A 16,919-nucleotide genomic window follows, 5' to 3' on the forward strand; every position below is an offset into this window, starting at 1 on the left:
GTAGCAATAGAGTTGAAATGCTTCTTAAAACGAGATATTGCATCGCATATCTATGTTTCATGATAAGATATAATATTCATTGCGAAGTGATATGCATTTCTCGTCTACACTTCAAATGAATGTAAATGCGACACTTCCTTGCAAGGAAATAGCGTTTGCAGATGTCTGCGTATCGTAGCAATAGAGTTCTTATAATTCTTAAAACGCGATATCGCATCTCATTTCTATGTTTCATGATAAGATTTAATATTCGTTGCGAAGTGTTATGCATGCCTCGTCTACGATTCAAATGAATGTAAATGCGACACTTTCTTGCAAGGAAATAGCGTTTGCTGATGTCTACGTATCGTAGCAATAGAGTTCTTATGTTCCTAAAACGCGATATCGCATCTCATTTCTGTGTTTCATGGTAAGATATAATATTCATTGCGAAGTGTTATGCATTCCTCGTCTACACTTCAAATGAATGTAAATGCGACACTCCCTTGCAAGGAAATAGCGTTTGCAGATGTCTACGTATCGTAGCAATAGAGTTCTTATGATTCTTAAAACGCGATATCGCATCTCATTTCTATGTTTCATGATAAGATATAATATTCGTTGCGAAGTGTTATGCATTCCTCGTCTACGATTCAAATGAATGTAAATGCGACACTTCCTTGCAAGGAAATAGCGTTTGCAGATGTCTACGTATCGTAGCAATAGAGTTCTTATGATTCTTAAAACGCGATATCGCATCACATTTCTATGTTTCATGGTAAGATATAATATGATTTGCGAAGTGTTATGTAGTCCTCGTCTATACTTCAAATGAATGTAAATGCGACACTTCGTTGCAAGGAAGTAGCGATTGCAGATGTCTACGTATCGTAGCAATAGAGTTCATATGATTCCTAAAACGCGATATCGCATCTCATTTCTATGTTTCATGGTAAGATATAACATGATTTGCGAAGTGTTATGTATTCCTCGTCTACACTTCAAATGAATGTGAATGCGATACTTCCTCGCTAGGAAATGGCGTTTGCAGATGTCTACGTATCGTAGCAATAGCTTTCTAGTGCTTCTTAAAACGCGATATCGAATCTCATTTCTATGTTTCATGGTAAGATATAACATGATTTGCGAAGTGTTATGTATTCCTCGTCTACACTTCAAATGAATGTAAATGCGACACTACCTTGCTAGGAAATAGCGTTTCCAGATGTCTACGTATCGAAGCAATAGAGTTCAAATGCTTCTTAAAACAAGATATCGCATCTCATTTCTATGTTTCATGATAAAATGTAATATTCATTGCTAAGTGTTGTGTATTCCTCGCCTACACTTCAAATGAATGTAAATGCGACACTTCCTTGCAAGGAAATAGCGTTTGCAGATGTCTGCGTATCGTAGCAATAGAGTTCTTATGATTCTTAAAACGCGATATCGCATCTCATTTCTATGTTTCATGATAAGATTTAATATTCGTTGCGAAGTGTTATGCATGCCTCGTCTACGATTCAAATGAATGTAAATGCGACACTTTCTTCCAAGGAAATAGCGTTTGCTGATGTCTACGTATCGTAGCAATAGAGTTCTTATGTTCTTAAAACGCGATATCGCATCTCATTTCTATGTTTCATGGTAAGATATAATATTCATTGCGAAGTGTTATGCATTCCTCGTCTACACTTCAAATGAATGTAAATGCGACACTTCGTTGCTAGGAAATAGCGTTTGCAGATGTCTACGTATCGAAGCAATAGAGTTCAAATGCTTCTTAAAACAAGATATCGCATCTCATTTCTATGTTTCATGATAAGATGTAATATTCATTGCGAAGTGTTATGTATTCCTCGCCTACACTTCAAATGAATGTAAATGCGACACTTACTTGCTGGGAAATAGCGTTTGCAGATGTCTACGTATCGAAGCAATAGAGTTCAAATGCTTCTTAAAAAAGAGATATTGCATCTCTTATCTATGTTTCATGGTAAGATATAATATGATTTGCGAAGTGTCATGTATTCCTCGTCTACACTTCAAATGAATGTAAATGCGACACTTCCTCGCTAGGAAATAGCGTCTGCAAATGTCTACCTATCGTAGCAATAGAGTTGAAATGCTTCTTAAAACGAGATATTGCATCTCATATCTATGTTTCATGATAAGATATAATATTCATTGCGAAGTGATATGCATTTCTCGTCTACACTTCAAATGAATGTAAATGCGACACTTCCTTGCAAGGAAATAGCGTTTGCAGATGTCTGCGTATCGTAGCAATAGAGTTCTTATGATTCTTAAAACGCGATATCGCATCTCATTTCTATGTTTCATGATAAGATTTAATATTCGTTGCGAAGTGTTATGCATGCCTCGTCTACGATTCAAATGAATGTAAATGCGACACTTTCTTGCAAGGAAATAGCGTTTGCTGATGTCTACGTATCGTAGCAATAGAGTTCTTATGATTCTTAAAACGCGATATCGCATCTCATTTCTATGTTTCATGATAAGATATAATATTCGTTGCGAAGTGTTATGCATTCCTCGTCTACGATTCAAATGAATGTAAATGCGACACTTCCTTGCAAGGAAATAGCGTTTGCAGATGTCTACGTATCGTAGCAATAGAGTTCTTATGATTCTTAAAACGCGATATCGCATCACATTTCTATGTTTCATGGTAAGATATAATATGATTTGCGAAGTGTTATGTAGTCCTCGTCTATACTTCAAATGAATGTAAATGCGACACTTCGTTGCTAGGAAATAGCGTTTGCAGATGTCTACGTATCGAAGCAATAGGTTTCAAATGCTTCTTAAAACAAGATATCGCATCTCATTTCTATGTTTCATGATAAGATGTAATATTCATTGCGAAGTGCTATGTGTTCCTCGCCTACACTTCAAATGAATGTAAATGCGACACTTACTTGCTAGGAAATAGCGTTTGCAGATCTCTACGTATCGAAGCAATAGAGTTCAAATGCTTCTTAAAACAAGATATCGCATCTCATTTCTATGTTTCATGATAAGATGTAATATTCATTGCGAAGTGTTATGTAGTCCTCGTCTACACTTCAAATGAATGTAAATGCGACACTTCGTTGCTAGGAAATAGCGTTTGCAGATGTCTACGTATCGAAGCAATAGAGTTCAATTGCTTCTTTAAAAGAGATATTGCATCTCTTATCTATGTTTCATGATAAGATATAATATTCTTTGCGAAGTGTTATGCATTCCTCGTCTACGATTCAAATGAATGTAAATGCGACACTTCCTTGCAAGGAAATAGCGTTTGCAGATGTCTACGTATCGTAGCAATAGAGTTCTTATATTCTTAGAACGCGATATCGCATCTCATTCCCATGTTTCATGGTAAGATATAATATGATTTGCGAAGTGTTATGTATTCCTCGTCTACACTTCAAGTGAATGTAAACGCGACACTTCCTTGCAAGGAAATAGCGATTGCAGATGTCTACGTATCGTAGCAATAGAGTTCATATGATTCCTAAAACGCGATATCGCATCTCATTTCTATGTTTCATGGTAAGATATAACATGATTTGCGAAGTGTTATGTATTCCTCGTCTACACTTCAAATGAATGTGAATGCGATACTTCCTCGCTAGGAAATGGCGTTTGCAGATGTCTACGTATCGTAGCAATAGCTTTCTAGTGCTTCTTAAAACGCGATATCGAATCTCATTTCTATGTTTCATGGTAAGATATAATATGATTTGCGAAGTGTTATGTATTCCTCGTCTACACTTCAAATGAATGTAAATGCGACACTACCTTGCTAGGAAATAGCGTTTCCAGATGTCTACGTATCGAAGCAATAGAGTTCAAATGCTTCTTAAAACAAGATATCGCATCTCATTTCTATGTTTCATGATAAAATGTAATATTCATTGCTAAGTGTTGTGTATTCCTCGCCTACACTTCAAATGAATGTAAATGCGACACTTCCTTGCAAGGAAATAGCGTTTGCAGATGTCTGCGTATCGTAGCAATAGAGTTCTTATGATTCTTAAAACGCGATATCGCATCTCATTTCTATGTTTCATGATAAGATTTAATATTCGTTGCGAAGTGTTATGCATGCCTCGTCTACGATTCAAATGAATGTAAATGCGACACTTTCTTCCAAGGAAATAGCGTTTGCTGATGTCTACGTATCGTAGCAATAGAGTTCTTATGTTCTTAAAACGCGATATCGCATCTCATTTCTATGTTTCATGGTAAGATATAATATTCATTGCGAAGTGTTATGCATTCCTCGTCTACACTTCAAATGAATGTAAATGCGACACTCCCTTGCAAGGAAATAGCGTTTGCAGATGTCTGCGTATCGTAGCAATAGAGTTCTTATGATTCTTAAAACGCGATATCGCATCTCATTTCTATGTTTCATGATAAGATTTAATATTCGTTGCGAAGTGTTATGCATGCCTCGTCTACGATTCAAATGAATGTAAATGCGACACTTCCTTGCAAGGAAATAGCGTTTGCATATGTCTACGTATCGTAGCAATAGAGTTCTTGTGATTCTTAAAACGCGATATCGCATCTCATTTCTATTGTCACGTCCCGAGGTGCGGTTGCGCTCGCAACGGTGGCACAAAGTCGTAACCGTTCCCGAAAATAACGCGAATTGCGTCCGGACCGGGTTCGTTGGCGTTTCGGACTCGATAAAACGGTAACTAACACTAACTTACCTTGCGAAGGCTTGATTCCGCTGTCTGATTTCTCTTTCCAGGTACCTGGAACGCCTTGGATCCGCAACCGGGATGGCGGCGGCGTACGGCTGGAACGGAGGTACGGGTCGTGCGGCGAAGGAAACCTCCTTCACAGGAACCAGGACTCGAACGCAGGAAATTGAATATTCTGGTGCATCACCCACGTATTCCCGAGCGAGACGACGAATAAACTCTCTCCTCCCCGCGCGTCGTGTACGCTTTGTCGGAGGTGCAAGGCTCGTCGAGAATACTTGAACTTCGGTCGAGTACGGCGCGGCTAAGCGTTGGTTCGCTCTAGCTTACCGGGATCAACCTGGGCGCAAGATATTCTGTATACGGTAGAAGTGAGGATGGAGCAACTAAGCGCTGGTTCGCTCTAGTCGTCGAGCCTCAAGACTATCGCAGATGAGATATAGAAATAGAATAATCGCGAGCGTACCCGTGGAGTAGAATTAAGGAATTGTATTTGAACTCGAATAAAGATACTTTGGATCTGGTAAAAATAAACTATATTCTATGATTTCACTATACTAAATACACTTGACTAAGTTCTAAGTTACTGACTAGCGATTACAATGAGAATTAGAAATAGTATAAAGTATCGAATGGACTCCGCTATGGGAGTATGGATAGAGACGAATGCATTAGAGCTAATTGCTCGTTGCGAATGAGCCTATTGCTCGGATCGGAGGTGCATCGTTCGGATGCTGGATTAGAACTCCTCGGTTCGGAGATGAGATACGAACTCTCCAGTTCGGAGATGAGATGAGAACTGACTCTCGGATCTCGCGTCCGCGACCTCCTCGGGTCGCGCGGCGCGCGAGTCGCTGGGCCCTCGCGGTGGGGCGGACGGTCGGAGTAGGGCGGCCGCTCGGCCCTCGTGGTGGGGCGGCCGTTCGGAGTGGGGCGCGGCCCGCGTTAAGCGTGAGCCGCGAGCGTCGAGTGTGTGCGCGAGTGCAACGGAACATAACCGTGCATGAATAAAATATATACATATATTCACTTAAATCTAGGTGTGTGTTGGTGTGTATGTACATAGGTGAGTAGTGTGCTTATTCTAATCCCACATGTACGAGAAGTACGTATAGGGCTTCGTGATTGCTGGGGATTCGACCCAGTACGTGTCGGAGAGCTCCTCGCCCTCGTAATACGGGGTGAAGTCCTCCCCCTCGTGTGTGGAGATCGCGCGTGGGCGCGGCATGCTGCATCCCTCTTCCCTCTCGTACCTTTGTCTCCTTCTGTAGGGACGGCGAGTCGGCGGGTGGCCCGTGTGCAGGGGCTCCGGATACGGATGCTGGGGATGATGAGGTGGACGCCGGAGGGTGGCAGGCGGTACGCCTGACGTTACACCACCCCCCTTGGAAAAAGAATCTCGGCCATGCCGAGATCTCTTGTCTGTTGGGTAGATTTCGGGATGCTGGATCCTTCTCTTGGTCCTGTCGGCTGGATGCTGCGGAATCTGAGGTTTTTCGCCTGGTTGATCCTGGCGATAACGTTTGGAGATTGGACCGTGACTGCGGGCTTCCTTCGGATTGCAGGCACTTTCGTCGCTTTCACTTTCAGCGTTCGTTTGAATGTCACTGCTCTCACTGACTTCATTTTCAGTTTTTCGCACTTTTCTTTCACTAGCATCCACACTCTGCATACTATGCATTCGTTTACAAATTTTGATTTTGTTCGTATGAACAATTTTATGGCGCCCTTTTACATTCAGCTTAACATTACAATTGCCCAAAATTTCGAGGATACGGTACGGTCCAGAATACTGTGCCTGGAACTTATGTTTGTTCGGCTCTTTTAAAAGATAGACCCATTGGCCTACCTCGAAGTTTTGGACATTGAGATTTCGGTCATAATAATATTTAGAACGTCGTTTCGCATTGTCTAGATTGGCTTTAGCCAAATCCTGAGATTTCGAGATTTTCTCCTGAAGTTGTATAAGATAGTCGCTATAAGTTTCGTTATCAGAGCTGTCCTGAAAAGGAGTGGCTGACGGCGTCCTAGCTATCCTGCCGAACACTAGTTCGTGTGGGGTGTATAATGTACCCTCGTGCACACTGGTGTTGTATGAAAACATTGCATACGGTAACCAATTCACCCAATCGTTACTCGACTCTATGTAATGCTTCAGATATTCGGCCAGGACGTGGTGAGATCGTTCAACGGACCCGTTTGTCTGTGGATGGAACGCAGTGGACTTGTATTGCTTAATACGGAATTTGATTGCTATGGCTTTAATCAAGCTGTTTATAAAGTTCGAACCTTGGTCCGTGAGTATGCCTTTCGGGCATCCGAACTTACAAATGAATTCTTTTATTAGAGCATCGGCAATGTCTACTGCGGTGGTGGTTTTGAGAGGAACTGCGACTGAGTATTTAGTGAGGAGATCTTGGATCGTGAGGATACTTGTATAACCGTCGGAAGTTTCGGGAAGAGGACCCATTACGTCCATTGAAATCTTATCGAATGCCCTGCCAGGGGTGTCGGTTAAAGTGAGAGGCTGTCTGGTCTTTACCCGGACCAGTTTCTCTGTCTGACAACTTTTACATTTGCCAATATATTCTTGTATTTGTGTTTTCATGTTTGGCCAAAAGTATTGTTGTCTGATGCGAGAATAAGTTTTATTAACCCCTTTGTGACCTCCCACAGGGGAGTCGTGGTTTTCTCTTATTATTTTCAGTCGCTCTTCGACCGAAGGGGTTTTAATGAGGCCCTGGCAGACCGTAATCTGGACAGTTGTTTCATAAAACAGGTCCTGAAGGATTTTCTGGATTCGGGACCAGGATACGGAGTCTAGATAGGTTTGTGCGATACTAAATGTTTGTAATTGTAATTCGTTTACAACGTCGCACAAGGATCTGAATGTTTCTATTACGGTCTGGAAATTGATTGATCTGGTGGAATGTTCGATGATTGGAAGCTGGATTTGGAATTCGTTTCCGATTTGTATGACTTTGGCTTTGGTAAGAACGTGATTTTTGTTTGGAAGGAATTTTTCAGCGTTCGCTAGATCTTTGGCGCCCGTGTCATAGGGGTGCCCAGATTGCGTGACGAAGACAACTACATTGTCTCGTCGCGTTGATAATGCGTCACGGCTGAAATTAAACAGAGGTTCGCGTCGGAAAAATTCATTTGGAGCAGGAGTATAAAAGTCGGTGCTGTCGCTGGCGACTTGCGGAGGAGATGCTGTGTTGGTACGGAAGGACGTGCCTGGAGTCGGTAATTCAGGTTCTGATGTTACCGGAGTAGGAGGAGGCGCTAGTGTGGTATACTTTTTACGGGTTTCCGGAGGCACATCGAAGATGTCGTCCTCCGAGTTTTCTGAATACGAGAGCGGAAAAATTTGAGCGGGATTCCGCGACAATGCGTCCGCATTAAGGTTCGTTTTTCCACTTTTATAGACCATCTCGTAGTCAAATTCCGCTAACTTAAGCCTCCACCGTACGAGTCTACTTGACGGGTCCTTGACCGAATTCATCCACACTAACGGTCGATGGTCGGTAACGAGTTTGAATTGATTACCGTATATGTATGGACGAAAGTAATGGACGGCGTAGACAATCGCCAGACACTCCTTCTCGATCGTGGAGTAGTTTTTCTCCGCAGCGTTTAACAGTCGCGACGTGTACGCGATTGGCAAGTCGCGGCCTATTGGTCCTTGACTCAAGATAGCACCAATAGCTTCGGCGGACGCGTCGGTCGTTATCACGAATGGTTGTTTGAAGTTGGGGTACTGCAAGATAGGCGCTTCGCATAGGCAATCTCGGAGTTTGACGAATGAATTCTCTTGCTCGTTACGCCATACAAAGGGCGCGTCTTTTTTTAACAAATTTGTAAGTGGCTTAGCAATATTAGAAAAATTTGCGATGAACCGCCTGTAGTATCCCGCGAGCCCGAGGAATTGTTTGATCTGTTTCGCGTTGCGCGGGCGCGGAAAATTTTTGACGGCGCTAATTTTCGCAGGGTCAGGTTTTACACCGTGCTCACTGATAATATGACCCAAATAGCTTACTTCTCTCCTCAAGAATTCGCACTTATCCGGCTGCAATACTAAATTAGCTTCTTTGAGCCGTTGAGTTAATTTATCGAATTTAAGTCGATGTTCTTGAAGAGAGCTAGCGTAGATAACAATGTCGTCCAAATAGACGAAAATTTCGTTCCCCTGGAGACCGGACAGGACATTGTCCATAAGTCGTTGGAACGTCGCTGGCGCATTTTTTAATCCGAATGGCATTCTTTTAAATTCATAATGCCCGTGAGGCGTCGAAAAAGCGGTTTTGGGAGCATCGGCGGGCTCCATTGGGATCTGGTGAAATCCGCTCGCGAGATCGAATGTACTAAAATACTTCGCGCTCCCGAGCTGATCAAGTATCTCGGTAATGCAAGGGAGGGGATAGGCATCGGCGACAGATTTCTCATTGAGTGCGCGGTAGTCGATGACGACGCGCCATTGCTTGTTGCCCAAGGAGTCCGGTTTCTTTGGGACAACCCACAATGGCGAATTATATGGTGATTTTGACGGAGAGATGACACCATTTTGTAAAAATTTGTCGACTTGTCGTCGAATCTCCTCCTTATGAGCTGGTGGGAAACGGTATTGTTTCACATTGACGGGGCGGTCGTCGACGGTTGGAATCTTGTGCGTGGTTGCTGACGTATGCCCTAATTTATCCCCCTCAATGTGAAAAAGCTCCTGCGTGCTTTGAACGAGACGGACGACGTGCTCTCTTTCCTCTGCGTTGAGGTGGTCGAGACGGAGGAGACTAAGAATTCGATCTAAGCGAGATTTCGAAAGGTTGGCGGATTTCGATGTTTGTTTTAACGGCGCCTGTCGTATATTATTTTTAACCGCCTGAGCATAGGAGATCTGTTGAACATTCGCGATTTTGCAACGCGAAGGAGGAGTTTCGATTGTCGAGTATGGTGTCTGACTCGAGAAAGAAATAGAAGTTTTCCCTTTTTGGGATGAGCCGATCGGTACGGCGGATACGTTAGATTTAGTAGATTTAGAAAAAACCGGATAGAGCGACGGACTATCCTCCTCGTGGAGGGGAGTCATGATTTGCGCGGGCTCGAGTATGATCTCTGGTAACGCGATTTCGACGGCGCGGTCGGATGAATTAATTATTCGAGTTACCGCTTTGCCCCGAATTACTCTGACGAGAGCGTTTCCGAAAAATATGCCCGGCGCAAGATCGATACGAGGAATTATACCTTCCGCGAGATTCGAATTAACTACGCGGACCTTGATACCGATATTTGATCTCGGCGGAATGGAGATACGGTCTCCTGACTTCGGAGAAGCTGCTTTGTCTTGCGTTCGAAGCTTCGATTTCGTTGTTGCATCGCGTTTCAGCGGAGGCGATGATTTACGCGGCGGGCGCGGCGGCGGAGGGGGAATAGATTCCGTGCGCGGCGCTTGTTTACGTTTCGGCGATAGGAGAGGCTTTATTTTCGACTCCGGTGACGGTTCCTCGAGTGCTTCGATATCGTCTTCGAAAGGAATTCTCTTACCATTCCATTTGATTATTTTATTTGGAAAAGAGATTTCTGCGTCCATACAGAACCCGGAGCCGAGGATCCCGCTTGGTTTAAGGGGAAAATCATCCTCGACCACATTAAAAGGAACGACGCGACCGAAAATGACAAGATTCACCGTCCCTAAGGTTGCGGTTTTGCCATCGGTTACCCCTGTTATTATGACGATCTCGGACTTATCGATTCGCGCGGATGCTTTTAGAGCCGAACGTTTTATAATATTTATTTCCGCCCCAGTGTCCACCATGAAGCGAGTTGGTGAAATTAGAAGGTCGGACTTTAAAATTACGTTTGGCGTGCTAGTTTTTCCGGTTATGTTTATCGCGGCGTTTCGTCGATTTCCGCGTTGGAGTTGTTCGCGGCGAGAGGACGGACTTGGTGCGCGGCCTCGCCACCTGTCTCGCGGCGGGTGCGGAGGCCATTGTCGTTTCCCGAATTTTTATTTACCGCGTTGTTGTACTGCCTTTTGCGGCACTCGCCTATTTCGTGCCCCGGGGTCTTGCAATAGCGACAAAATTTGGGCGCGTCCCTGGCTACGATTTGTCTCGGTTGTTCGTACGCGGGGCCTCGAGTAGGAGGCGGTACGTCCCTGGATCGCAAGTATTCCTGCGGTCGGTACGGCGATGGCGGTCTGAGCCGACACTCGGTCGCGTAATGTCCGATATTATTGCATTTTCGGCAAATAATTTCGGCTGGTTTTTCGCGCGATTCTGGTCGCGCGACACGCGATCTACCTAGCCGGTTGCAATCACGTTCGTGCATTTGATAGAGCTCCCGCGCTCGAGCGAACGTTTCTCGCAATGTACCGAATGAACTTATAGTCATTTGCATTCGAATTTCCGGAATGAGACCGTCTTTAAAACATTGTAGGGTGAGCGCGTCTACGTCATCGAGCGATTCCGGTGTGTCTCGTCGAGCGAGCCTCTCGCAATCAATTATAGCGGTTCTAAGATCTTTTACTCGACCGATGTAATCTAGAATGTGCTCGTTCGCGCGCATAAATATATTAGCAAGTTCACCCCGATAATGATGAGCTGATTTTACGGAGCAAAAAGTGCTGCGAAGAACGTCCGTTAATTCGAGTATTGTGTAACACGGCTCGTCTTCTAGCGCGGCGTAGGCACGACCCTTGAGTTTTCCCTTAAGCAGGCGTGTGAAAGTTCGCTCGCACCCATTAGGGATAAGCTCATAAGCGCGTTTACACGCTCGGGTAAACTGAAGAATAGGAATGTTCTGACCATCGAATGTCGGCACGGCTTCGAGGGCCTGCTTAAGCGATAGCTCGTCGTGTTGCGAACTATTTGTATTGAAATCAGAGCTCGAATTATGTGCGGAAAGCGGATTTCCCCGAGGAATATCCAGCGAAACGGTATCGTCGCGCGTTAAATCAGGCGTTCTGCGAATAGATTCTAATTCACGGCGTAAAATTTCTATTTGCTGGAGCAACGCGGCATTACTCGGATCGGTCGCTTTCGTATTTTTCGCGGAAGTATTTTGTTGCGCGGTACTAGGAAGAGGCTCGGCGATAGCGTCTTGGAAATCAAGCGTTCTGCTAGTGCGTTTTTCGCGTTCAGAATCGGCCATCGCGGCGGCTCGCTGTGTCTGCTGGCGCGTTTTTGTCGGAGTCCGGGTTGCCATATCTAGTTTCGCGGTTCCTTTCGGCGGAATTTCCGGAGGAAACGCGTGGCTATCCCACCGCTGTCACCAAAAATAACTTTCGTGTCACGTCCCGAGGTGCGGTTGCGCTCGCAACGGTGGCACAAAGTCGTAACCGTTCCCGAAAATAACGCGAATTGCGTCCGGACCGGGTTCGTTGGCGTTTCGGACTCGATAAAACGGTAACTAACACTAACTTACCTTGCGAAGGCTTGATTCCGCTGTCTGATTTCTCTTTCCAGGTACCTGGAACGCCTTGGATCCGCAACCGGGATGGCGGCGGCGTACGGCTGGAACGGAGGTACGGGTCGTGCGGCGAAGGAAACCTCCTTCACAGGAACCAGGACTCGAACGCAGGAAATTGAATATTCTGGTGCATCACCCACGTATTCCCGAGCGAGACGACGAATAAACTCTCTCCTCCCCGCGCGTCGTGTACGCTTTGTCGGAGGTGCAAGGCTCGTCGAGAATACTTGAACTTCGGTCGAGTACGGCGCGGCTAAGCGTTGGTTCGCTCTAGCTTACCGGGATCAACCTGGGCGCAAGATATTCTGTATACGGTAGAAGTGAGGATGGAGCAACTAAGCGCTGGTTCGCTCTAGTCGTCGAGCCTCAAGACTATCGCAGATGAGATATAGAAATAGAATAATCGCGAGCGTACCCGTGGAGTAGAATTAAGGAATTGTATTTGAACTCGAATAAAGATACTTTGGATCTGGTAAAAATAAACTATATTCTATGATTTCACTATACTAAATACACTTGACTAAGTTCTAAGTTACTGACTAGCGATTACAATGAGAATTAGAAATAGTATAAAGTATCGAATGGACTCCGCTATGGGAGTATGGATAGAGACGAATGCATTAGAGCTAATTGCTCGTTGCGAATGAGCCTATTGCTCGGATCGGAGGTGCATCGTTCGGATGCTGGATTAGAACTCCTCGGTTCGGAGATGAGATACGAACTCTCCAGTTCGGAGATGAGATGAGAACTGACTCTCGGATCTCGCGTCCGCGACCTCCTCGGGTCGCGCGGCGCGCGAGTCGCTGGGCCCTCGCGGTGGGGCGGACGGTCGGAGTAGGGCGGCCGCTCGGCCCTCGTGGTGGGGCGGCCGTTCGGAGTGGGGCGCGGCCCGCGTTAAGCGTGAGCCGCGAGCGTCGAGTGTGCGCGCGAGTGCAACGGAACATAACCGTGCATGAATAAAATATATACATATATTCACTTAAATCTAGGTGTGTGTTGGTGTGTATGTACATAGGTGAGTAGTGTGCTTATTCTAATCCCACATGTACGAGAAGTACGTATAGGGCTTCGTGATTGCTGGGGATTCGACCCAGTACGTGTCGGAGAGCTCCTCGCCCTCGTAATACGGGGTGAAGTCCTCCCCCTCGTGTGTGGAGATCGCGCGTGGGCGCGGCATGCTGCATCCCTCTTCCCTCTCGTACCTTTGTCTCCTTCTGTAGGGACGGCGAGTCGGCGGGTGGCCCGTGTGCAGGGGCTCCGGATACGGATGCTGGGGATGATGAGGTGGACGCCGGAGGGTGGCAGGCGGTACGCCTGACGTTACACTATGTTTCATGGTAAGATATAATATGATTTGCGAAGTGTTATGTAGTCCTCGTCTACACTTCAAATGAATGTAAATGCGACACTTCGTTGCTAGGAAATAGCGTTTGCAGATGTCTACGTATCGAAGCAATAGAGTTCAAATGCTTCTTAAAACAAGATATCGCATCTCATTTCTATGTTTCATGATAAGATGTAATATTCATTGCGAAGTGTTATGTATTCCTCGCCTACACTTCAAATGAATGTAAATGCGACACTTACTTGCTGGGAAATAGCGTTTGCAGATGTCTACGTATCGAAGCAATAGAGTTCAAATGCTTCTTAAAAAAGAGATATTGCATCTCTTATCTATGTTTCATGGTAAGATATAATATGATTTGCGAAGTGTCATGTATTCCTCGTCTACACTTCAAATGAATGTAAATGCGACACTTCCTCGCTAGGAAATAGCGTCTGCAAATGTCTACCTATCGTAGCAATAGAGTTGAAATGCTTCTTAAAACGAGATATTGCATCTCATATCTATGTTTCATGATAAGATATAATATTCATTGCGAAGTGTTATGTAGTCCTCGTCTACACTTCAAATGAATGTAAATGCGACACTTCCTTGCAAGGAAATAGCGTTTGCAGATGTCTGCGTATCGTAGCAATAGAGTTCTTATGATTCTTAAAACGCGATATCGCATCTCATTTCTATGTTTCATGATAAGATTTAATATTCGTTGCGAAGTGTTATGCATGCCTCGTCTACGATTCAAATGAATGTAAATGCGACACTTTCTTGCAAGGAAATAGCGTTTGCTGATGTCTACGTATCGTAGCAATAGAGTTCTTATGTTCTTAAAACGCGATATCGCATCTCATTTCTATGTTTCATGGTAAGATATAATATTCATTGCGAAGTGTTATGCATTCCTCGTCTACACTTCAAATGAATGTAAATGCGACACTCCCTTGCAAGGAAATAGCGTTTGCAGATGTCTACGTATCGTAGCAATAGAGTTCTTGTGATTCTTAAAACGCGATATCGCATCTCATTTCTATGTTTCATGATAAGATATAATATTCGTTGCGAAGTGTTATGCATTCCTCGTCTACGATTCAAATGAATGTAAATGCGACACTTCCTTGCAAGGAAATAGCGTTTGCAGATGTCTACGTATCGAAGCAATAGGTTTCAAATGCTTCTTAAAACAAGATATCGCATCTCATTTCTATGTTTCATGATAAGATGTAATATTCATTGCGAAGTGCTATGTATTCCTCGCCTACACTTCAAATGAATGTAAATGCGACACTTACTTGCTAGGAAATAGCGTTTGCAGATGTCTACGTATCGAAGCAATAGAGTTCAAATGCTTCTTAAAACAAGATATCGCATCTCATTTCTATGTTTCATGATAAGATGTAATATTCATTGCGAAGTGTTATGTAGTCCTCGTCTACACTTCAAATGAATGTAAATGCGACACTTCGTTGCTAGGAAATAGCGTTTGTAACGTCAGGCGTACCGCCTGCCACCCTCCGGCGTCCACCTCATCATCCCCAGCATCCGTATCCGGAGCCCCTGCACACGGGCCACCCGCCGACTCGCCGTCCCTACAGAAGGAGACAAAGGTACGAGAGGGAAGAGGGATGCAGCATGCCGCGCCCACGCGCGATCTCCACACACGAGGGGGAGGACTTCACCCCGTATTACGAGGGCGAGGAGCTCTCCGACACATACTGGGTCGAATCCCCAGCGATCACGAAGCCCTATACGTACTTCTCGTACATGTGGGATTAGAATAAGCACACTACTCATATATGTACATACACACCAACACACACCTAGATTTAAGTAAATATATGTATATATTTTATTCATGCACGGTTATGTTCCGTGCACTCGCGCGCACACTCGACGCTCGCGGCTCACGCTTAACGCGGGCCGCGCCCCACTCCGAACGGCCGCCCCACCACGAGGGCCGAGCGGCCGCCCTACTCCGACCGTCCGCCCCACCGCGAGGGCCCAGCGACTCGCGCGCCGCGCGACCCGAGGAGGTCGCGGACGCCAGATCCGAGAGTCAGTTCCAATCTCACCTCCGAACGGGAGAGTTGGTATCTCATCTCCGAACTGGAGAGTTCGTATCTCATCTCCGAACCGAGGAGTTCTAATCCAGCATCCGAACGATGCACCTCCGATCCGAGCAATAGGCTCATTCGCAACGAGCAATTAGCTCTAATGCATTCGTCTCTATCCATACTCCCATAGCGGAGTCCATTCGATACTTTATACTATTTCTAATTCTCATTGTAATCGCTAGTCAGTAACTTAGAATTTAGTCAAGTGTATCTAGTATAGCGAAATCATAGAATATAGTTTATTTTTACCAGATTCAAAGTATCTTTATTCGAGTTCAAATACAATTCCTTAATTCTAATCCACGGGTACGCTCGCGATTATTCTAATTCTATATCTCATCTACGATAGTCTTGAGGCTCGACGACTAGAGCGAACCAGCGCTTAGTTGCTCCATCCTCACTTCTACCGTGTACAGAATGTCTTGCGCCCAGGTCGATCCCGGTAAGCTAGAGCGAACCAACGCTTAGCCGTGCCGTATTCAACCGAAGTTCAAGTATTCTCGATGAGCCTTGCACCTCCGACAAAGCGTACACGACGCGCGGGGAGGAGAGAGTTCATTCGTCGTCTCGCTCGGGAATACGTGGGTGATGCACCAGAATATTCAATTTCCTACGTTCGAGTCCTGGTTCCTGTGAAGGAGGTTTCCTTCGCCGCACGACCCGTACGAGTCGCCAATCGTCAGGGCCAAACGCCGATACCTGCCAGCCGGAGTCAACCCGCCTGGACGCTTATTCCCGTAGACGTACCTCCGTTCCAGCCGTACGCCGCCGCCATCCCGGTTGCGGATCCAAGGCGTTCCAGGTACCTGGAAAGAGAAATCAGACAGCGGAATCAAGCCTTCGCAAGGTAAGTTTAGTGTTAGTTACCGTTTTATCGAGTCCGAAACGCCAACGAACCCGGTCCGGACGCAATTCGCGTTATTTTCGGGAACGGTTACGACTCTGTGCCACCGTTGCGAGCGCAACCGCACCTCGGGACGTGACACGAAAGTTATTTTTGGTGACAGCGGTGGGATAGCCACGCGTTTCCTCCGGAAATTCCGCCGAAAGGAACCGCGAAACTAGATATGGCAACCCGGACTCCGACAAAAACGCGCCAGCAGACACAGCGAGCCGCCGCGATGGCCGATTCTGAACGCGAAAAACGCACTAGCAGAACGCTTGATTTCCAAGACGCTATCGCCGAGCCTCTTCCTAGTACCGCGCAACAAAATACTTCCGCGAAAAATACGAAAGCGACCGATCCGAGTAATGCCGCGTTGCTCCAGCAAATAGAAATTTTACGCCGTGAAT

The sequence above is a fragment of the Xylocopa sonorina genome, chromosome 8, assembly GCF_050948175.1.
Source record: "Xylocopa sonorina isolate GNS202 chromosome 8, iyXylSono1_principal, whole genome shotgun sequence".
NCBI lineage: Eukaryota > Metazoa > Arthropoda > Insecta > Hymenoptera > Apidae > Xylocopa > Xylocopa sonorina.